Raw genomic sequence first — 24,189 nt, forward strand, 5'->3', positions numbered from 1 at the left:
TTGCATACGGTAGAGTTTACTTGGTTGCATTCACCACAGTCCAGAGATCTGGTGCCTTCTCTTATTCAGGGTGGTCAGTATTGAGGCCAAATTACAATAGGGAAGTTGTTTGGTGAGCAAAGAATCAAAGTAAGGGGTATTCATAAAAATGCAAATGTTTAATGGGGATTAGATTCAAATAGCCTGGCAGATCCAGCTGCACAAAGAGGCACAGGTGAGCAGAGCAGGAGCCGGCATCCGTGGGCTGCCCTTTCTCATGGTCTGCTTTCTGATTGAGGATCATCTGCAGATGTGTTCATAGCTTTCCCCGAGTTCACAGGAACTTCCCATCACCGATTGTCATGTGGAATTCAGGTACAGTATTGCCAGATCCTCTGACTTTTGGAACAGAGCTAGAAATCCAGACTTTAATTTAAATATTCCTGATTTTTAAAATAATGATTCAGAATGTTTGGAAACACTATGTGGATCCAATAAAACACATTTGCAGAATGAATCCAACCTGTGAGCTGCCAGGTTGCAACCTCTGGGTGAAAAGTTGGGTCTCCTTATTGTGTGTGGGCATGGCCAGGCCTGCTCACGGAAAGCCCCTAGCAGGCATCAGAGGGAAACTCCTGGGCCCAGAGAAAGGGAGGCAGCCCAGCAATCACTCCGCATAAACCTCAGCGCCCCTCGCGCCAGGCTTGGGGGACATGGCTCACCGAGGAGAAGCGTTGCCTTCTATGGTTGTCTCTGCTGTTTCTGGGGCTGATGTGGCTGGAAATATAAAAGGCAGTGAGCACACAGTTCAGCATTCCTCCACACTGGCAGTCGACCCACGCCGTCTTGCCTGCCAAGAGCAGGGAGCTTGGGCACGGAGCTGAGAAACTCACAGGGACAAGAGGAGCCACAGCTGCCATCCACACCCCATCTCTTTGCCCTGCTGTTTCCTACTTCAAGGGCAAACAACTTAAAGCAAGATTGCACCAACGAGGCCCAGTTCTTGCCCATCTGCAATCCTGGGCCAGACTTTACGGCCTGGAACAGGAACAGGCGACTTTGAATAATCCTCACTCATTGATTTCTCTCCCACCCCAGGTTTCCCAGCGTGCACGACTGCCCCCAAGGCATCCACTCTCAGCTGAATGAGCTCCAGGCCTTGCACCCACAATGGGCCCCATCTGGACCAGCAGCTTTGGCAAACGACCCGGCTGTATCCTTTCCCCATATAATGACCTGATGGCCATAGCTCTGAGTTTCCAGAACAGTTTAAATTATGAATGAGGAGTTCCTTTATCAGATCATGATCAGATTTTCTGGCTCTGAAAATTTCTTCGATGGCCCTAGAAGGGCAGTTCCCACAGCAGAAAAGGCAAGGTGCCTGACCCAACCTTTGTCAGCTCTGTGTCCCTGAGCTCCACGCTAACCCTCCAGGAGTCTCAGCTTTCTCTTCTGTGAAAAAAAATACAGCAGAGCCTTCCCCGCCGTGTTCTGAGTGTCTTCTAAGGGTCTGGAGAACGCAGGCAGGGCTGCCTTGTGTTTGCTCACCAGGTCTCTCCTTCCCGCACCTTGAAGTGTTAATTACCGTCCCAGCTAGCAACTCAATAAACCTGAGCTCCTTCCTCCTAATCCCCTGCACAGACTTTATCTCCACACAAACCCCCCTCCACTCCCCGACAAGGGCAGAGCTCTGTTAAGGCCCTGAGCTTGCCCTGTGGTGTCAGGGCCATGACCACCCACCCACACAGGAGCCTGGAGCCTTCCCCCAGCGCCTGCCCTGGCGGGGCCTCCTCTGTAGGTGTGGGTAGGCCTGGGAACCCTGGCCCTGAACAGCCTCAGAGGGCTTCGGCGCTGGAGTGAGCTGGGACCATAAAACTCACAAGCTCCAAGTTCCCAGGCTCTTTGTCAGCCCACGGAGCCCTGTCACCTCACAGCTAATGCAGGCAGTGGCCAGTGATCCCCTGGGAGCAGTTTAAAAGCACAAGTCTGGTTTTTAGAAAAAGCAGCTGAGGTTTTCGTAAGCAGCTGACAGTTCCACCACAGCTTCAAGCTGTAAGCAGCAAAGTGAAGCAGGGGAAGGAGCGTCCTGAGTGGCGTTCTCATAGGAGATCATGCCCACCTGGGAAGCAGGGAGAATCGGGCAATTATCCTGCTCTACCAGGAAGACAGCCAAAACCCCCACTGCCCCACAGCCTCCCCACGCCGGAGGCCAGCCCCACTCTGGCCTCAGCCCAGGCGTAACACTGACTCCCCCACGGGCCACAGAGGCTGCGGTCTCAGGGCTTCAGACTGCATTTGCTCCTGTTCACAAAGAAGAGGATTCCAGTAACACCAGAAGTTCTCTCTCCAAAACCGGCAGACCCGGAAGCCCTATTTTGAAATGTTTCTTCACACCCAGACCTCAGCCAAAGCAGGAAAGACGGCACTCAGTGGGGAATGAAAGGCTGGCCTTGTTCTGATGGGAAAGCAGCACTGTGGCTCCCCACAATCCGAAAATGCAGTTTTGATGATTAAAGTGCACATTTCAACAGGCTTTGTGACAGACACTCCTGGCGGCAAGGTCTGGGAAAAGGAGGCTGCCAGTAAACCGCCTGCCGGCTGTGTTTTCTCTGAACTTCTGGCCCCAGTGGGAAAGGAAATTAAAACTTCATTTTTAATTTTTAGTTAGGACCCATTGTGCTGCAGGGTCACGGCCGGGGGTTTAGAAAACCCAGCCTCCAAAGGGGTCTGAAACACTGTCTTTGAGGTCAGTTCACAAGCCCAGAAGCACCCGAGGCACAGCCTGGGGGCAGAATGTTGGCATAGGACGGAGACCTCTACAGAGATCCCCTAAACATCCCTGAGGCCGGGAATTCACTTACATTTGCAATTGACCTAATGGTGCCCACAGGACTTTGTCACTTGTACCCACACCCCAGCTTGATGGAGTTCGGCTCTCAAATTCTGCCATACTCTTTCAGTATGTATTTCTTAGAGGTCAGTTGATGAAATAACATGCAGAACAACTAGTCCTGGCAATAAATGAAAGAGGAAGAGTTGGAAAAAAACACAGCTAGGGCCCAGACTCCACCACTGCTCAGTGGAGAACCTAACTTAATGGCTACGTTAACTCCCAGTAATTTAAGACAAAGCTCTTTGGGAAAGACCAGCTAGTGTCTCTTCTTGACATCAGGGAGGGAGTCTAGAAAATACTAGTGACCATGGGAAAGCAAACAGACCCAAAATGGTTGCGTTGTTCCTTCAGGGCATTTTGTTGGTTCTTTTGGAAGAGGTGAGTTAGTTCCCACCCTTGCGGAGACATCACACCTACACAAGTCTCTGTTTCCTGCTCCTCTCTGTGGATTGGAAAATGAGGCTTCGTGAGGCCCGCTGTCCCATGTGGCATCATCTGTGGGTCTGAGAGCATCTGCCCCTAAGTCGGCTGTCCCACTCCCACTCAGCACAGCCGCCACGCCAGGCTGCTGGGACCGTCTGAGCTTCAGAACCCTGTTCTGGAGTGAATGGAACATACTCAACACGCTTGGAGCCAAGCAGCTGAGATGCACCATTTTCAATAGACTTCAGGGCCCTATCAGAAAATGCTGTTAAATGATTCTTAGTTATGTGTAACAAATACACAGAGGGACCAGCCAGGGGGCACCCCGCCCAGACAGCCTCCACACCCCACCTCAGATGTACCACCTCCCACCACTGCTTTGACCTGAATGCCCCCTCACTCGGCCATTCCTTCCTCCAGCTTCTGCTAGCAAACATCCCCTAGCGGGTTGAGGGACACTCATCCTCCTCCCGGGACACTGGCGCCAAGATCTCCCCCTGCCTGCAGCCGGGGACCTGAATTGGGAGAGGTGAGAAATTAGCATCCCCTGGTCCATTTCAGGCTTCAGGAGCCCCGCCAGCCACAGGCCAACTTCGGAAGACATTTGTGGTGTGGAGACAAAGCCGAGCCCCGGCTGGTCATCCCCAACCATTGGGGCAGCTGCGCCTGCCAGCCCTGCCTGCCCCTGCCATGCCTGCCACTCTCCTAGCTGGCCCAGGCTGGAGAGCACCCAGGACAGGTCAGAAGTCCCAAATGAGGATGAATATCTGAAAATGGGCACTGAAAGGGAGCGGAATACGTGGGCACAAAACTGCATGTAGCTGTCAGAGCATTTGGAAACAACAGCGGCCTCGAAGCTCAGTGTTACATTTTCACATTGTGATCATTAAAGGGTAAGAAACAACTGTACCAAGAAGGACGAAGAGAACCTTGGATGCCATCTGTGTCAAGCTGTCCCTGGAAAGAGGGAACAGTGAGTCCTGAGGGCAAAGGCGAGAGTAAACACGGCGCACCACCGTCATCCGGAGCCCCGCGTTCCTCCCTGATGTTCCACTTTTGGAAGGGAAGCTGGCACTTGGATACAGAACAACCTGCCTTCAAATGCCAGTGGCGGGATTTGTTTTTACATTTACCTTTTATTATTTTGTGTAGAAAATCCTGCTTTTGAATGCCTCAAAAATGAAACTGCAAGGAAAAGCCAGTGAGAGGCAGGGAGGGGTGAGATGGACTGCGCGGCACCCGGCGCTCTCGGGAGGAAGGCCTGCCGCTCTGCTTTCTGCATTTCTTTGCTGGAATTTATTGCTTATCCAAGCACAGCTGATAATTGAGTGGGCTACTCCACCAGCTCTCCAAAAACAATAATGCCACATGTCCAAAATTCCACGGTTGTAGGAACCTTGTAGCCAACAAATTATAAAGAGTCCCTCTATGGTAACCATCTCATACCAAATAAATCCTCCCGTTGTCGCAGACTGGCCATGGTTCTTTCCATTTCTTACATGGGCTTTGAACAGACCATAAATTCATTGATGAATTAGTCAGATTTTGACCACAGTCCTTTCCACAAAGGCTAGGCTAGGTATGATGGATTTAAGCCTAGTGGCCATGCACAGGAAAAATCGTACAAATTCCCTCCTCATAAATTGAGGATGAGGCATTGTGGGGAAACGCCCAGTGAGTTCCCGCTTACATCCAGATTTATTGATCATTTATTAGCTGTTTGAACAAATGGTCCGGAAAACACCCTGCATGGGTTCTGGTCCAGCGCACCAGCAGCTAACCACGACTGTGGTCAGGTCACATCTGTCCCCTCTGATGCTCAGATGAACTGGCTCTAAAATTAGTCTAAAATAGGCTTCTGGCCTGAGACTCCATGATCTTACCTTATAATTTACAAGAGGCAGGAAAAAAAATCAGGTAATATCTTGTAAGAAATGAGCAAGAAAGACTGAAGAGGAATTGATGATGGGAATAGCAGATGGTCCTGTCTCCCCTAAGGGGAGGGAAAAGGGATCCCTCTGGATTCTGAAATCAGAGTTCATCCTTTCTGATTTCTAGAGAGATTTTGCAGCCTGAGTTTAGCACCCCAGTAGGCAAAGAGGTCTGGGCTGAGATGCACACCATTCCCCAGGCTGAAAAGAGACCACGGATGGGACCTTTCTCTACCTGGGAAGAACACACTTATCACCACATCAAAACTCTCCAAAAGCAGAGGCACATTTTTGTTAGTTCACGTCTGCTCCCGTGGCGGATATAGAGAAACAGTGGGAAGATGCCAGGGGAAAGTGAGGATCCAGGAACGGTCTGGGTGTATCAGTGGACAGCAGAGTCATTACAAATACATAATGTAATGTAGTCACAAAAAGGAACTTTTTTAAAAAAGACATGATACACTGGCTGCATACAAAGAGGCAAACACTGCAGGCTGGGGTGAGAACAAGATGTTCTTTATTCTGCAGATCCCAACCTTAGTTCAGCCCCGAAAGAAGACCGCAGACAGTTTGGAGCACCCCAAGTTCAGAGGAACATTGAGACACTGGAAACCTTCCAGAAAGGAGCCACAAAGCTGAGTTGCAGGCTGCGAGGGCTGAGCAGTGGAGAGAGGGTCAACAGCATTAAACACGGAGTAAGTGCTGTGGCTGTAAGTCAACCGGGGCAAGGACGACCTAAAAATAATCCCAGGGCCTCCCTGATGAAGAAGGTTTCCATTCTGCCCAGGATGGAGACCTGGGCAGCTGCAGACCACACCCAGGCTCATGGCCAAGGAGCCCACGATATATTTATAAACTTGAAGCTTCCAGGGCCCGTGGTTGCTGGCTTGCCTGTGCTAGGAATAGCAAGGTCAACTGTCAGGGACATTGTCCCACAGGGGGTGACAAGCTCCAAAAGAAGCAGCCCCCAGGGACAGGGGAATGAGCCCAGGTTAGTGTCAGGTGTGTTCACCCCTCATTTCACCCCTCCTCACATCCAGCCCTTTCCCCCTCTTTCCTGTACGCCCCTTCCTCCCACTCTTCCTTGCAAGGACCTTTCTGTCACACCAGCTTCCCCAGTCCAGGAGGACAATGAGATGATGAACTGGTTTCCCTGAAGGTGCGAGTAGCTCTGAAAATTCACCTCTGAGATGGAAGCACCTGTGCAGATGGAGGCACCAGGTGGCTGGGGACGGTCCTGGGCCACTGTTCTCCCCTGTGTGAGCTCCTCGCTCAGCCTGGAGCCACCGCAGTATCAGGGACAGAGACCAAGGTCTGCTCTCTGCTGGAACGAGCCGTCTATCCTCCCCTTCCCACAACCATTCCAAGCCTATCCTTCCCTGAAACACACAACCACTTGCTCTAAATTAAAAAAAAAAAAAAAAAAAAAGATGTGAGAGAGTTACCTGCTGTTTTCTAGCTTTGAAATCAATGGTCTGAGAACAAGCGGCTTTCCAGTCCAATAACAGGATTGTTACTTGGAGCAGCTTAGGGATGCATTACTTCTGACCCAGCTGGGAAACGCTCTCATGAGTCTATTTAAAAAATAAGAATAATAATACTGCATTGGCTAAAAACAACCAAGGTCCAAGTTTATATGAAGTGATAAAATCAGCATAGAGAAAACTCCATGAGCCAGCACACCTACAGGAGAGGTGTGCACCGACATCGTGGATGACTTACCTGGGAGCCCAGCTTGCAGGGTGGCCGGGAAGCACCCCATGCTTTGCTAGTGGAACTGAGGGCCTCAAAGGGAGCTTCATGCCTGGGAAAGTCAGAACTCTGAGATCAGAATTTTCAGAACCTGTGTCTACTTTTCTGCCTTAGAAGCCTTTAGAAGCACAAGAATTCTCTCATAATTCAGGCTTGGTCAGGAGCACAGGTCCATCCCGCGGTCTCCCACCATGGAAGGGCACAGGAAGGGACGTCAGCTGACCCGAGCCATGAGCGGGCTGAGGAGGGAAAGCAGTGCAGCCGGCTGCGGGGCAAGCTGGGGCATGTGAGTGTGGGTTTCAGCAACACTTCCAGCTACCTCGGTTAACCCCGCATCCTCCTGCCTTCCTGCAGCCCCTTGCCCTCTTTCTTCCACCTGAGCCTTTGTCTTGCAGGCCCTGGGATGGTGGAGATCCTCTACACCAGGGTCTCCTGCTCGCCCTTATACTAAAGCAGCAGCTGGGCATTGTCAGAAAGGCTGAGGGAGGGACTCAGAGAGGCTGCAGGAGGGAGTCAGGCCTGGGGTGGGTGAGGGCTACTGTCCTATGAGACCAGGAGGGCACATGAAGGACCTCTGAGCCCAGAGAGGACGTGGCCTGCCTAGAGGTACCCAGGATGCCTGGGGAGGGAAGGCTTGGAGAGCTCATGGAGTGAGTCCCAAAGACCCCAGCAGAGACAGTGGGTAGAAAGCCTCCTGGGCCGTCTCTGTGGGGCTGGTTCACCCATGCAGCAGCCACAGGGCGGGGAGGGGCTGGCCACAGTGAGGGGTGCACTGACCTGAGAGCCCGATGCTGAGAGGCTGGCTCCGGGCACGTCACCGCCCCTCACGTGCTCTCCTTGTGCTGCCGTCCCAGCAGCACCCCATCTCACCAACTCCCACCTTCATGTGTGGCCGCCCACCTAGAGCCGTGCCTGAAGCCACTGTCCTTGACCACAAAGCTTTTGGCTGATGGGAAGAATGACAGCACTTGGGTCCCCACACTGGAATCGGAACCGTCCAGAGAGGGAGACTGGGCACACGGAACGGGAGCTGGGACACACTTTAGTCAAGGTGTGCAAGGGAGGGATCACCACCATGAGGAGTCACTACTTGGGGAGGACGTGGGCCACCCGCAGCTCAGTGACACTACTCCCGGGAGTGTCTGTCATTGGTAATGTCCCGCCTGTGACCCAATAATTTCACATTCAGGGACACACTTCATAGAAACGCATGCACAGGCACAACAGTGTCGAACGTGAGAGCTGCACAGAGCCTGTTCACAGCGTCCCCAAACTGCAAGCAACCCAGACACTTAGCGGCTACAAATGAGTAGAAAATGAACAAAGGAGCATTATAAGCAATGAAAACAGTGAACCACAGAGATGCACACAAGGCAGGCTCCATCTCACAAGCCTGAGGTTTAGAAGAGAATCAATCAAGACCCCAAGTTGGCCAGGCGCGGCAGCTCACACCGTAATCCCAGTACTCCGGGAGGCCTAGGCAGGTGGATCACCTGAGGTCAGGAGTTTGAGACGAATCTCCCCAATGTGGTGAAACCCCATCTCTACCAAGTACAAACAAATTAGCCTGATGCGGTGGCACATGTCTGTAATTTCAGTTACTTGGGAGGCTGAGGCAGGAGAATCGCTTGAATCCAGGAGGCAGAGGTTTTAGTGAGCTGAGATTGCACCACCACACTCCAGCCTGGGCAATAAGAGCAAAACTCCGTCTCAAAAAAAACAAAAGACCCAGGCAATATGACGCCACTTCCAGAAAACTCTAAGACAGGCACGATAAAGACCGCTACCCTGCCCAGTTTAGGGGTTACCCTTAGGCAGCAAAGCAAACATCTACAGAGAAGGGAGACAAAGATGCGATTGGGAACGGCCCATGGCAGCCGCCTTCCTGGGGTGGGACACAGTTCTAGGGGATTCATAAGGTCCCAGTTCCCGTATCTTGGGTGGTTTCACCCAGCCATTCATACACAGGAAAAACGTAACAAGAAATGTGTAGACCTTTAGGATGAAACTTCAAAATGCTCCTGAGGAACACAGGGTGGAGCTGTGTGGATGGAAGGACAGACCTTACTCACCTTTTGTTAGGAAGACTCAGCATTAAAGGGCATCAATGGCCAGGCGCAGTGGCTCACACCTGTAAGCCCAGCACTCTGGGAGGCCAAGTCAGGTGGATCACCTGAGATCAGGAGTTTGAGACTAGCCTGGCCAACATGGCAAAACCCTGTCTCTACTAAAAAATACAAAATTAGCCAGGTGTAATAGGCACCTGTAATCCCAGCTACTTGGGAGGCTGAGGCAGGAAAATCACTTGAACCCAGGAGGCAGAGGTTGCAGTGAGCCGAGATCGCAACACTGCACTCCAGCCTGGGTGACAGAGTGAGACTCCATCTCAAAAAAAAAAAAAAAAAAAAAAAAAAAGGCATCAATTATCTCTAAGTTCACTTATATATAAACATCATCTCCATTTTTAAAAAGAGGATTTTTCTGGAACTAGACATGTAGTTTTAAAGTTAATACAGAGAAAAAAAGGAAAGAGCAAGAAAATTCTGAAAAGAAAGAAAAATGAAGAAGGACCAGCCCTCAGAGGTATTAAAACATATTCTAAAGGTGTTAATTAAATAATTAAAACTGAAATGCAGACCTGTGGAAAAGAAGCAGGTCAAATGAATATGTGAAACCAATATATGACCAAGACTACATCTTAGCTTGGTGGCAGTAAAGACGGACTTTTAAATAAAGCAGGCTGGTGCCATCAGGCAGCCATGTGGAAGAAAGTAAAGTGGACCCACCCTTCCTAGAACATGCCAGAGTAACTTCAAATGTATCACAGATCTAAACATAAGAAAATGGAAGCACAGAAAGCAGCAGAAAAATTCAAGGGCAGATATCTACCTTTAAAGCCCTGAAGAGGGAGATCTTTTTAACTGTAACACAAAACTTCAGTAGCCATTAAAAAAAAAAAAAAAAATGGAGAGATATTGGCTAATCTAAACATATAAAAATCAAAAACTTCTATGTGGAAAACACCGTAGATAGTATGGATGTGAGATGATATTAAGGAATTATTGTAAATTCTCTTGGATGTGATAATGGTATGATGAGTGTATAATAAAATGTCTTTATTTTTAGAAGGTACACACAGAAGTCCTTGGTGTCCAGATGCACACACACACACATGCCCACACATGAGCACACACACGTACGCACACACAGAGATAAGGCAGAAGTGGTACCCGATGTCAATTCAAATTCTTGAATTTAGGAGGTGGACGTACAGCTGATCATTGTACTATTCCTTCCATTATTTATTTATGCATAAAAGAAAGCTGGAAAATACACCATCAACAAAGTCAAAAGACAAATGACAAACTGGGGAAGGAAATGTTTGTAACTCATATTGTAGACAAGGGTTACTCTTCCTAATACATAAAGAACTTCTCTATAAATCAGGAAGAAAAAGTCTAATAACCCAATAGAAAGGTGGACAAAGGAAGACAGAGTTCACAGGAAAAGAAATAGAATGTATGAAAAGAACTCAAAGGAAATTCTAGTTCAACTACACTGAGATAACATTTCTCACTTATCAGACTGGTAAAAGCCAAACATTAGTCGGCACATTAGGCTAGTAAGGCTGTGAGGAAACAATCCGTCTCCTCGTGGCTGGTAGGAGGGCAGGGAGGTAAGATGCTGATGAAGAGAGATTTTCTGTCTATCAGAACTATCAGTGCCTGGCCCCATGACCTAGCAATCTGACTTTGCAGATTTACCCTGTGGATGTTCCTACTTCCGTACTTAATGACACACAGCCAAGGCGCTCTGTTGAATCGGTGTTTGTTATGGTCAAGACGGGCAACAGCGCAAGTATCCATTTATAGGGCGTGTTAAATCAACGGAGGCCTCTCCACCCCATAGAATACCAGGCGATTCTAAAAGGGGAGGCCCCATGTACAAAGGGGAGACCAACAGGATGCCACCTTAAGTGCCAAAAGCAAGGTTTTATTGGTCATGAAAGAATGAAAAATAAGAATTTTCAAAATTATGAATATTGTTCCATAAGGGATGCACATACTCCCACCTCCCCTCCCACAAAAGTAATCTAAGTTATGTTTGCTTAGTAGTTACATCTGGCGGTGGGATTTGGACCTGAATGGGAAAAAGGTTTCTCAATGTCTCTCTTCATATGCCTTTTTTCTACTTAAATCGTGCTCATGGTTTGCTATTCAAACAATAACATTTGATTTAAAATAAAAACAGAGAACTGTCAGAAAAACTCAAGGCTTTCTTTTGATTTTTGAATAAAGTTTCTTAAATGCTGGTAATACTTATTTTGAAGATTATGAGTTGTCGGGTCAAAAATCTTTATTCTCAACATGTTACATAACCTTGGTCATCTCTTATTGCGCAAAATAACGAGCCAATGTTTTACCGGGTGAGTTTAGTGCCTATGAGGAGTTCACTGTACCAGTTCAGAGCATGAGAACGCTCTCTTCGGCGGCAAGGAGCAGGGGCTTTCCTCTGTGTGTCCCACCGGCCCTCCCACACTGCTTTGCTTGTGGAGACACTGCCCGGCTTCCCCCAGGGGCTCCTGGGGCTCTGTCTCGGTAAGCTCATACAATCGCCTTTCCAGATAATTCATAAACAAATACGGAGGTAAGAAGATCAACAGCGCAGAGTGTTGGCTGTGGTTCAACAGAGAGGGAATAAGCATTGCTCCACTGGGTCTTGTCCAAAAAACCAACTCAAAGCACCTCTCCTCCCCTCTGAGCCACCCCAATGCCGGAAGGCCACATGTACACACTCCATTCGTTCTAGTTCTTTTCATAAGAGAGAAGAACCGAGGTGTTTCACATGCCTGTAACATGGGCAGGAAATGCTAGGATCCACATGAAACCCACCGCCCTCCCGCAGAAGCTCCTGGCTTTAGCACGGAATACTCTGCAGAATGTAGCTGCCGTGAAGATGATGGCCCTGAACTGCCACACTCCTCAGCGAGGTGATAGGGTAGGGACCGAGGCTCGGGCAATCCGGCCAAGTATCCCTCCACCCTCCCCACATTCTGACACCCTACTGGGGGCTTTCATGCAGGTGAAATTTGGTTAAAAGAAACAGTTGGGAAGAGACTAAAATGCTCACTGAAAAGCTCCTGCAGCCGGGAGGAAAGTGTCTGTAGAAGGAGGTGGTGCATTTCCTTGGCCACCGTGGGTTCCCTGGCTAGCTTGAGGAGAAAGGATTTTTCACAGATGCAGCGGCAAAGGTAACTCTGCTAACCCGGCAGGGGACCATGGCCACTGCTCAGTGCCCACAGAGCAGGGCCTCTCGTGCAGCCGATTGAGCCATTCTCTGCATCCTCAGTCCCCACCCGGAGGACAGGTTGGGCACCAGCTCCCTGGAGGGTCTGCGCAGCCTCCGAATTCCCCATGAGCACCCTGTTGTTCCAGCCAGGTGCTCCCTGGAACAAGCCAAGCCAACCTCAACATTTTATTTTCTTCTTCAATTCATCCTCTTAAATTATTTGACCTTTTCCATTCTGTGACTTTTGGCTTTTTCTGTTTTCCTTTCGTGAAATGAAAGAACAAGGCAATAAAATATTTCAATATGGAAAATTGGTGACTTCAGTTTTTCCCAAATCAGGTAATGTTAGGGTCCAGTTATTTTTCAGAGCCCTTGTGAAGAGAGTTTCAGGTTGCCAAAAGGTCTATAAATAAAAAAACTATTAGTTATGATTGTTGCTCTCCCAGGACCAGACGTCTGACTGACTAGAAGCCACTTCATTCATCAAGCCAGCACTTTCTCCTCCAGAAAACTGGAGATCGTAATTGCTACTGACTATAGCTATTGACAAGTGGCATCCCCTCAACTGACTATGGAAGGCGTGGAGGAAACGGAGGACGACATGGAGGCGGGCTGGTGCTTACCTCCATGGTGGGGCTCTAGCCACAGTGTCTTCTTCCTCCCTCTTGTTTTCAAAGGTCACTATTTCCTACCAATATAAAAACGCAGGTCTGGGGGGTGCCCCTCTTCCCCTCTTATGTGGTAACAGGCATTGAGTGAATGTGCCCAGGACTCAGCCTTCACGCTGTTCCCATTCAGGTTCACACTCCTGCTTTTCTTTTTTCTTTTTTTTAGAGACAGGGTCTTACTGTGTGGTCCAGGCTGGAGTGAAGTGGTGTGATCTCTGCTCACCGCAGCCTCCAATTCCCAGGCTCAAGCCATCCTCCCACCTCAGCCTTCCAAGTAGCTGGGACTACAGGTATGCACCATCACACCTGGCTAAACTTTTTCTAATTTTTTGTAGAGATGGGTCTCCCTTTATTGCCCAGGCTGGTCTCTAACACCTGTCCTCAAACGATCTTCTTGCCTCGGCCCTGCAAAGTGCTGGGATTGCAGGCGTGAGCCACCGCACCCAGGCCACACTCCTGCTTTTGGAACAGCAGGCAAATGAGTGCATCTGTTTGTTGCTGAGAAAGAACAGAGGGATGATCTGATGAGTCTGTCTGCTCCTCCAGCCTCCCTTCCCCACAGGACCAGGTGCGAGAGCCTGCAGTACCCCCAAGGGAAAAATGACCTCGTGGTTCAGGTTTGCATGGGCTAGACCAAGAGTGTAGGCCCTGTGTGTGTGTGCGTGTGTCCATGTGTGGTGTGTGCAGCTCTGTGTGTGGTATAGTGAATGTATTGGGTGTATGACAGTGTGCGTGAGGGTGTGTTGGGTGTGTGTGCATATGAGTACGTGGTGTGTGAGAGTATGGGTGTATGTGAGTGTGCAAGCGTGTAAGTTGTGTGCATGTGTATTGGGTGGGTGTGTGTGTCTGTATATGTGTGTGGGTTGGGGGTGTGTGAGTGTGTATTCAAGTATTGGGGTGTGTGTGTTTGTGTGTGAGAGAGAGAAGATCTTTCAGGTGACTGAGCTAAGTTCTGAATTACCAGAGAACCGATGCCAACGAATTCAAATGAAGAATTTCTTTTTTCATTGATTCAAGGAAGGCTTAATAGCTCTGGCAGAAACTCTCCAGAAAAATTTACCTTTGGGCAGACATGGCCCAGCACCAGACAAGAAAGCTTTCAGCCTCAAAGAATTTGGCAGAAAGTTATGAGCAAGTGAATAAAGAAGCTGGAAATGAGACTCCGTAGATCACTGCAGCGAACTTGTTTGCTCCTGTTAACACCAGGCAGCGCCGGTTCTAGTCTTGACTTAGGCACAATTCCCCAGGCAGTGAGACTTGGCTCACCTGGCTTGGCAGCTGCAGGATTACATCCCATGAAGGCTTTTGTGCGCTTAAGTGACCTTTATGGAAGTATCATATGCTGTCGACATCACAGGAAAACCCGTAGACTTATCCTAAAGCTGTCTCCGTGCAGAACCTTGCCTGCTCCGAATCAATCCCATGGTAACCCTTCCTGCGAAATACAGACCCGCATCGAAGAGTAAGTTTGTCCTGAGGTCATGGTAAGAGTTTGTAATGTTCCCGAACTGCTGCCAATCCACAATGTGGAAATTCACGTGAAAGGAAGGACATTTTCCAAAGAATACGTGGTCCCGAACTATTTGTGCCTGAATTATCAAGGTAATGCGTGCTAATACCCGGACTTCCCTGATTTATCTAATGACTCAACGCCAGGCTCCACTTCAGTCACATGTGTCCTTAGTTCTCCAAATGAGCAAAATAAACAAGTCTAAAAATTAAAAGTACGAAAGTGACTGTCTATCTACTCTGTTTTGATGAGTAGTTAATTGTTATTTCTTACTTGAGTCATCATCATCATTAATTTTTTGTTTGTATTTGTTTTTGCAACAAGGTCTTGCTCTGTCGCCCAGGCTGCAATGCAGTGGTGCAATCCCGGCTCACTGCGACCTCCGCCTCCCGGGTTCAAGCAATTCTCCTGCCTCAGCCTCCTGAGTAGCTGGGATTACAGGCATACACCACCACGCCTGGTTAATTTTTGTATTTTTAGTACAGATGGGGTTTCACCATGTTGGTCAGGCTGGTCTGGAACTCCTGATCTCAAGTGATCCGCCTGCCTGGGCCTCCCAAAGTGTTGGAATCATAGGCGTAGCCACAACACCCGGCTCATCATTAATTGTTAACAAACATTTATCGAGTGTGTGTTCTGGGCCAGGTACTGAGAAGACAAAGATGAATAAGAAACAGATGTTGCCTAGCATTATAATTACAGTGGGCAGTGAAGACTATTTTCATTCGCTCCTACCACAAGGCCAACACTGGACAAGGTGCTTTGCAATTTCATTTATTCCCCAACAATTACTGTCAATTCCATTCAAAAAAATCTTTGTACAAAACATTGCCAGCAATATGGGAGTTAGTGTTCAGAGCAAACCTGCAGCCTTCAAGCAGTGTTTGGTACAGAGTGGGTGTTTGAGAAATGGTAGCTGTCATTGTTACTGTTTACTTCTTTCAATTGGGACAGAAATTACATCTCGCTGACTGTCTCCTAGTACTTAGCATGATGCCTGGCACATAAAAGACCTTTAACTACAATGCCATCATGTTTTTCTCATGGACAGAGATGATGATGTGAAGTCTCAAATTGCACAAAGTAAAAGAGGAATATTGAGAATTCATGACCCTCTTGACTGATTGATTGACTCCCCTTCCCAAAGCCCATGGTAGGGCAATCTTTTAAACACACTATTATGAGCTGGTGGCTGGGCATGTGACACTGTCCACACAAGAAATGTGAACAGGGAAGGAAAAGCCACACCATTTCAACAATAGTCATTACAGGACTGGGATTGGCCGGCAGTGAACTTCTGCCGAGGCACTCCTGAAATCTTTGTATTTGGTAACTGAGGTGGAGATAATTATCAACGCACCCAGAAAAGCAAGATCAAAGGGAAGTCACTATGAGTTTCTTTCTTCTCTTGGCAACTCCAGGTCTCATTCACCTTTGCACTGCCCACACCAGACAGTGTCTGCTCCTCATCAGTGGTTAATAAATGCTTCTTACACAATCAGGCATGAGAGAGGAGCGTGTCCATTTCAATGCCTGAAAACCAGGCAATGATCCCCTAATATCTACTCAAAGAGAAAAGAGAGCGACCATCATTTCACTTACGCAAGACAACGGGAGGGAGTTTTTAATTTTATTGTGACCACCACCACCCCTGCCCTCCATCCATGAGGGAAGCAACACCCGAAACCAAGCACTGGGGCAGCACCTCAGCCTCGGACACTCCCTGTGTATTCTGTGCACCGTCCATCCAGTCCTTATCACACTATTTCCCAGAATGAGCCTAGAGAACACGAATCCAGGAGATCATTCCACGGTCAACTCTGTGAGACACATTCCATGCCCTGTGATTTCAAAAGGTACATTAGCTGCTGAAGGCTCTGAAAAGTTCTGCAGAAGGAAACGATTCAACATTGCTCATAATTCCCAAGTTTATACAATTGCATAACCCGTGTTGCTGGTTCTCTATGGCACTCAGCTTAGGGAATGGTGCCCTATGGGGGCGGCTTCATAATCTAACTTAGGAAAAAGCTGATAAACCTCCCTTTTCATGAAAAATGTGAAAAGGCCACGTGAAAGAGATCCTTTACATGAAGTATTTTTCCCTGATATAGCCCACAAGGACAAAAACACCATCCCTAAATTATTCTCTCCTCCAACATGTTGAACACGTTCGTATTCCTACTTCAACGATGATGAAATGCTGGTCTTTAGGACATGCCAGAATTCTATTATTGTTGACAGGTAAATAAGGCTTAACACCAGGTCCTTCTGCACACCCAGAGATGCAGACGGTATTTGGTGGGTGATTTCCTTGGTGGATCTAGAAAGACAAGCTGGAGGGACAAGCTTGAAAGACTTCAAGGGGCAAGAAAAGTAAAGAGTTATTTCCCAAGTCACGTCTTCACCAACAAAGCACTGTATAAATGCAATTAATTTTGTTAATGGTTTGACATTGGATAAGACCCAAAACTCACTTCCTAGGAGTTAACCATTATCCACAATCAACAGATCTTAAAAATGCACATTGGCTGCATCAATACACAGTCAGCCCTCATGACTCACAGATTCCATATATGTAAATTCTTCTCCTAACTAAAATTTATTGTAACCCCCAAATCAACCCTGGTGCTGCTTTCCCAGTTACTCGTGGACACGTGCTGAGTGGCAAAACGTTGGAGTTTCCTGACGTGCACGATCCTGGCTGACCACGCCACGCTCCAGCTCGTGTGGTAAACACGTGTCCTTTCCATAGCCAATTCACTGCCCCATTTTCACACTTGTGTTGGTGGTTTCAAGTCCAGGACGGCCCCAATCACAGTGCTGAGCTGTGCAGTGTTTCTGAGCACAGAAGGCGAGAAGCCAGGTGTGTCAGTGAAACTCCATTCAGGCACAAGTGCTGGTGGCGTTACTCTGAGTTTGATGTTAATGAATCAAAAACATATATTAAATACAGTGACTTTAAATAGGAACGCACATAAAACAAAGTGTAGGTCAGACATGGTGGTTCACACTTATAATCCTAGCACTTTGGGAGGCCGAGGCAGGAGGATTGCTTGAGCCCAGGAGTTTGAGACCAGCCTGGGCAATATAGTGAACCATCATCTCTATGGAAAAAAAAATTATTAGCCAGGCATGTGGTGTGCGCCTGTCGTCCCAGCTACTCAGGAGGCTGAGGTGGGAGGATCACCTGAGCTTGGGAGGCGGAGGCTGTAGTGAGCCATGGTAGTGCCACTGCGCTGCAATCTGGGCAACATAGCGAGCCCCTATCTCAAGAAAAAACAAACAAAAAACTAACAAACAAAAACAAAGTGCAGTGATCCGTTGACAAAAACGTGACCAGAGGCTTGCAGGAACCCAGCCCTGTACTTCTCCTAAGAGCAACGGCTCATTATATGCTAATTCCGTGTTCGTGGCGACTTTGTAGAACATAACTACCGAGATCATGAGAATTAGGTGTTGTAATCTGGATAGCAATGAAAAAAGTTTCTGTCAAGAAAATGTCTTATGGAAGTTGAACAGGATGATTTCAAGAAGGTGACAGACTAAGGATGAGTCTGGGTGATGCGAGATGCCAAACCTTGGGAAGAAAACAGAAGCTGTCATCTGGCTGCCAGGCATTCTTCCTCTGCCCCTTCTGATGGGGCATGCAGGTAAATGTGCTATTTGCACTCAATCTGCCCTCAGTCTGTCAACCCTGTGTGTGACACTGTCTTCTTTCTAATTCTAATTCTACCCTCAGCAGTTTTTTTTTTTTTTTTCTCAATTCCTAATAGAAACAACCAAATGATGCCCCAGCTGCAAAACTGTATTCCCAGCAGGGCGTCTGCCATGCTAAAATGTTGTTCTTTTCTTAGCTCATTTGCAATCAAGATCTACTACATTCGAAACATCACGACAATAAAGTACAGCTGTAATCGCAAGCAGCTTTAGGAAGGTCTGCAGACATCAGCAGACGTTTTTCACACAGCAATCTCACCCTTTTCTCTAAAGAATTTCAGAGATCATTTCTGAATGAGGCCAGGCTCACCCAACAGTGGCCGCATCACCCACAGCCATGCCAGGCCAGGCCATGCAGCTTCCACTGACTTGAAAGAGAACTGGGCAACATGGCGGAGGGTTGGGTCCACACAGAACAGACAAAGCTCCTGGCAACATCAGTTATCACAGCTCAGCCATCCCGGAGCTCCACAAACACCAGCGTGGACCACATTCAATTCTGTACCTGGAGGACAAAAAGTTCAACATCTATAGTCCTACCTCCTTCCAGTATACTCTACCTACCCCTCTTCACACACACACACACAGACACACAGAGACAAAACATCCTCAGCAACATGGATCTTGCTTAATCTTTAATAAAATACAAGCTTCTTCCCATGCAGCCCTAGAAAAGAATGAAATCAAGTCGTCTGCAGCAACAAGGATGGAGCTCGGGGCCATTACCCTAAGTGAACTAAGAAGTAGAAAATCAGATATCACATGTTCTCACTTATGAACGGGAGCTAAACAATGGGCACCCGTGGACATAAAGATGGAAATAATGGACACGGGAGACTCCAGCAGCGGGGTGGATGAGACGAGGGTGAGGGGCAAAAATACCTGTTGGGTGCAATGTTCAATATTCGGGTGTTGGGTACACTGGAAGCCCAGTCCCCACTATGATGCAATAGACCCATGTAACAAACATGCACGTGTACCCTGGAATTTAAAATAATTTTTAAATGCTTAACCCTAATATAATTGTGAGGAAATAATTTAACAAATCCAGGTGGTGGCACATTCTACAAGACAGCTGCTCTGGACTCTTCAAAAATCTCAGTAACATGAAAGACCACAAAAAAGCAGGGGCTCATTCTAATCGATTTAAACAAAACTTAAATAACATGACAACTGAAAAAATACACATGCATGCCCCTAGACTCAGCCCATGAGCAGAAGGTTGCAGCCAGGTAAGTCTGATTTTGAGGTATATTCAGTGAAAAAGACACTACAAGAAAAGCACTTTCTGATCATCCCCTGCCCCCAGGTGCGGCGTGCACAGTGCATGATGTGATGATTCTGTCGCTGTAAAGGGTTACATTCACGGACTGAAGGAGCACATTTTTCCTCTGAACTAAGGAAAAGATCCTTGGGCGATGTTGAAGGCTGTGTGGAGTGTTTGTGAGGAGTGAGGCAATTTCCAGGGATTTTTCTTCTACAAACACACAGCGGGGGTGAGAAAATCAGACACAAAGTCAGGCTTCATGAGGCTGAGGAAGACCTTTTCCTCCTGTAGCGAATTTTCTGGAAGCCCTGCGGAGGCTACTCCCACCCCATGAACGCATCCAATGCTTCTGGGAACCTGTGCTGATCTGTCGGGTTCCTGCATATCTCTTTGCCCGACCAAAGGGATCCCAGACCGTGCCACCTTTGCCCAGAAGAGCTGGCCTCGGAGGGACAGAGACTCCGAGCCCGCGTCCCGGGAAGAAAGTCACAGGTAGGAGCTCCGGGCCCCCTTGCCCTCCCCAGCAGCCCCACCCACTGGCAAAGGACCCGGGTCTCTTTCTTGAAGGGACAGGGGGGTCGGGACAAAGAAAAGACAAGACCCTCCTGTGGGAAAGAAACACATGTGAGGTTGTTGGAGGGTTTCCTTCCTTCTTCTGGAGTTTTAGCAAAAATACATTCTGGGATGAGGTTGTAGTACAGGAAGTGCTCCCTGGCTTGGCGGGGTTCCTCCTGCTCTCACTGGAATCTGCGTGGTAGCTGAGGGCGGTGACGTTCCTGTGGCTTTCATGGTGAATTCAGGTGTGGGGGGGGGGTGTCTGTGTGCGCGTGTGTGGGTGTGTGTGCGTGTGTGGGTGTGTGTGCATGTGTGTGCACGTGTGTGTATGGGTGTGAGTGTGCATGCGTGTGTGCACGCATGAGTGTGTGTGCATGTATGCCTGCATGTGTGTGCGTGTGTGCGCATGTGTACACATGTCCGTGTGTGTGCGTCTGCGTGTGTGCACACGTGTCCGCGTGTGTGCATGTGTGTGCACATGTGTGCATGTCCATGTGCACATGTGTGCACGTGTGTGTGCGCGTTGTCCACCTGTGTGCGTGTCTGTGTGTGTGCGTGTGTGCATATGTGCACGTGTGTGTCTGTGTGCGCCTGTGTGCACGTGTGTGTGCGTGTTGTCCACCTGTGTGCGTGTTCGTGTGTGTGTGTGCATATGTGCACGTGTGTGTCCGTGTGTGCGTGTGTGTGCTGTGTGGGTGTGTGTGCACGTGTGTGTGCGTGCCTGTGTGTGCACGTCTGTGGGTGTGTGCGCATGGGTGTGCGTGTGTGCATGTGTGTGCACGTGTGTGTCCGTGTGTGCGCGTGTGTGTGCTGTGTGGGTGTGTGTGCGTGTGTGTGCGTGTGTGCATGTGTGTGCACGTGTGTGTCCGTGTGTGCGCGTATGTGTGCTGTGTGGGTGTGTGCACGCATGTGTGCGCTGTGTGGGTGTGTGTGCACGTGTGTGTGCTGTGTGGGTGTGTGTGCGCGTGTGTGTGCACGCATGTGTGTGATAAGCTGTTTTCATTTTACCATCCTAAAAAAAGAAAAAGACGAAGGCACAGAAAACGGCTGAGAAAGAAGTTCCTGGCCAGGCAGCCTCACCCGGTTACCGGCTTCCTCCAGCCGCTTAGCTTGCCCCAGGACACAGTCCAGGAGACCAATCTTTCTCGCCGGGGCTCTCCCTGCGGACAGGTCGGCCGAGTTAGCCCTAATCCTTCCCTGCGGGTTCCGAGTCTATCAAGGCGCGACCCACATGGCGAGAAAGCCCCCGCGCTGCAGGTCTCCCCCGAGAGCGACCGAACCCCTCTGACCGGCACACGCGCGCCAGGCGTCTTCTGGAGCCCCCATTCCAATGGCCCGGGAGACAAGGCAACGTGTCAAGGGTGCGCTTCGACAGAACACCCGCCTCCCATCCGTGGCACGGAGAGAAAAGCCCTGATTTCTCTTTCATTCCTAAAGGGCTAGAATTCTGTTGTCCAAAACCCGCCTCTTGGAAGCCCGTGGAAAATCTGCCTGGGGAGGAGACGAGGCTGTGAGCGCCTGTGGCACAGATTGAGCGGAGTGACCCGCAGCCGAGGGAAAACAATGAACTTTATGTTCTTCCAGAACAAATTACACACTCGCCCCAGCTCATAAAGGCTTTTTATATAACTGCAGTCAGGCAGTACCTGGGCAGGCAGCGACTGCGGGAGATCCCACATCCCGGGCGGCCCTGGCCTCGGGCAGCCCCACCACGCCCCTCCCAGCACCCAGCGTGTCTCGGCCCTGCCCCGGGGACGCACCCTGCAGGCCCTTTTTCCTACCGGGATTCAGGCATTTCATGATGACTTGGGCCCCTCGGGGCCACGGGCAAAGGGAGGAGGGAGGGGCAGGCACCTCGCAATTGAAGTTGGTCTCTCGAAGAGCCCCCAGCCTGGCAGGACGCTGGGTGAGACGCTGGGTGAGACAGGCAGCCACCAGCTGCGGTGAAACAGTGTGGGCCACAGCGCCCTCACCATAACCGGTGGTGACAACTGAGGCAGGCTCAGGACTTAGACATTAACATTCAAAATGTACAGCCTAAACACCCTGCACCAAAAGCCCAGCCGTGCTCCTCCTCCCCGTCCATGCTGAAATTTCCTTCAACCTCACCGCCCCCTGCAAGCCCTCCCTGCTCTCCAGCCGTGCGCAGGCGGGCGACAGTCTCCCCGCACCTGTGTCTTGTGTGGCAACAAAACAGAGGAGGAAAGGGAGGGTCCAAGCTGGTCCCGGGGGGCCTAGTCAGGCAGACACAATAGCGCGCAGTCCTAGCTGCTTTATTGAGGATTCTGTGTTGAATGAACCAATGACTAAGAGAGACGAAGGTGAGCTTTCTGTAATTCCCAGGAATCGTCGGAGACAGTTACAAACATTTTGTTTTATCAGTTAATTTCAACCATCATGCCCCCTCGTGGGAACCACAGTTGAGGTATCTCCACAGTTTGTATTTTTAGGTGACACACCCACATCTAAGGCCACCAGGATGGTCGGAAAATGTCTGCCAGCAGACTGGGTATCCCTAGGGGCCCCATCAGCCCAGGGCTGCCCCTCAGGATGGCCGTGGGGCCATGCTGGCCGGGGTGCACCAGGCCAGGGTGGGCGGCTGCTCCTCGGCCCCAGCAGGCACCTGCCTTCCCCACAGCAGGTCCCGGCACCCCGGGTCTGCTTCCAGTTCAGAAGCGCAGCACTGCATAGGGTGAGGTGGTCATGGCCCCTTCCTCTCTCAGTGAGAATCTGGACCGTGGGGGCCACGTGCCTCACACAGACTCTCCAGCAGCTGCCTGGGTGCAGATTGCTTTAGGAAACTCAGCTCCTAGCTCCCACACACTCTTCCCTGAAATCACTGGGCCTGAGACTGCTCCTCGGGGCTCTCCTTCCCACCTCCCTTCTCGAGTGCCAGCCTGCACCTTGCAAACCACAGGAGCTGGGCCCTCCCCTGGCCGTCCTCCGCCTTCCCAACCTCTTCTCTCCCCGCCCCCACTACCCAAGTTTACTGTGGAGCACCAAAAGAACAGCTTGGTTTAGGGGGTCTTCTTTAAGGAGGGGCAACACAGCGTTCAAAATTAATTTTGGAGATAATGTGAGCCACGCTGGCCAAGCACAGCCCTCAGCTCTGTCAGCGGAGTTGTGTGCTGCACACACATTTTCAGCTTTTCTGGGCCTCCGTTGCCTCTGGGTACATTTGGATTTGGGGCTGGAGAGAACCAAAGCACAAAGCAAGGAAAACGACGTTCATCGAGGGCTTTTTGGCCCGCTGCTGGGGCACAGGCCCACCAAAACACACCCCAGTTTCCCACCGTGGCATTCAGCTGCTCTCTCCCCCTCATGAGCTGGAGTCACGCTATGGACCCAGCAGTAAAGCCCATGCGGTGTATTGTCACTCCACATCTGCTGGGAAGGCTCTTGGCTTGCAAATGCTTAGTCCTAAGGCTCAAGGACTCCGCCTGGCAAACACATCTCACCACCTTGCTGGTGTGAAGCCGCCGGGGCTTTCACACCAGCCGAGGCGAGGCATCTAGTGCGCTTCTCCAGTGTTGCCACTAGATGGCAACAGAGCTCCATCACAGTCCCTGCACACTGGGCCTTAACGCAGACTGGACTCCTGCGGGGGGCACGAAAAATACCAGGAGGGGAGGGGGCAGGGGTGGGAAATAATGTCTGTCAATACCTTCTTACGAAGTTGAGGAATAACTAAAGCCACTGGTTCCAGTCTTGAAAACCAAGGCCCACGGTAGTAGGTTATCAGAACTTACCAACTTTAGAGTCACTAAAGTTGGTATACAACGCCCCACTGCTAAATTGGTAAATAATCCAAACACAAAAACAAGGTCCAATTCTAGTCTATTTGGAATCATAAGAAAACACAATGCATTAAACCCATAGCAACTAAATTTGCAACAAATAAGTACAAAAGATGGAAGCTGTCTTTAATTCGTAGCCCCCAATAAAATGCCACTGATTGCATCCAGCACGTCTGAAACAGGCTAGTAAATAATGGGTTTTTAAAAGCAGTTTCTTTGCTGTAGATGCGGATGGACAAGAAAGCTCATCCTGGCTGGAGTTGAACACAGGGAACTTCTTGGTTCCTCTTAGTCTTTCCTATTGTCAGAGCCTCTCTTCTGTTTCAGACAGACATCACCTAAGATTCCAGGCTCCTCCTCCCCCTGTTACAGTGTGCAGAGTGAAGTTCCAACAGTCGACTTGCCAAG

The sequence above is a fragment of the Chlorocebus sabaeus genome, chromosome 17 (assembly GCF_047675955.1).
Source record: "Chlorocebus sabaeus isolate Y175 chromosome 17, mChlSab1.0.hap1, whole genome shotgun sequence".
In the NCBI taxonomy this organism is placed as follows: Eukaryota; Metazoa; Chordata; class Mammalia; order Primates; family Cercopithecidae; genus Chlorocebus; species Chlorocebus sabaeus.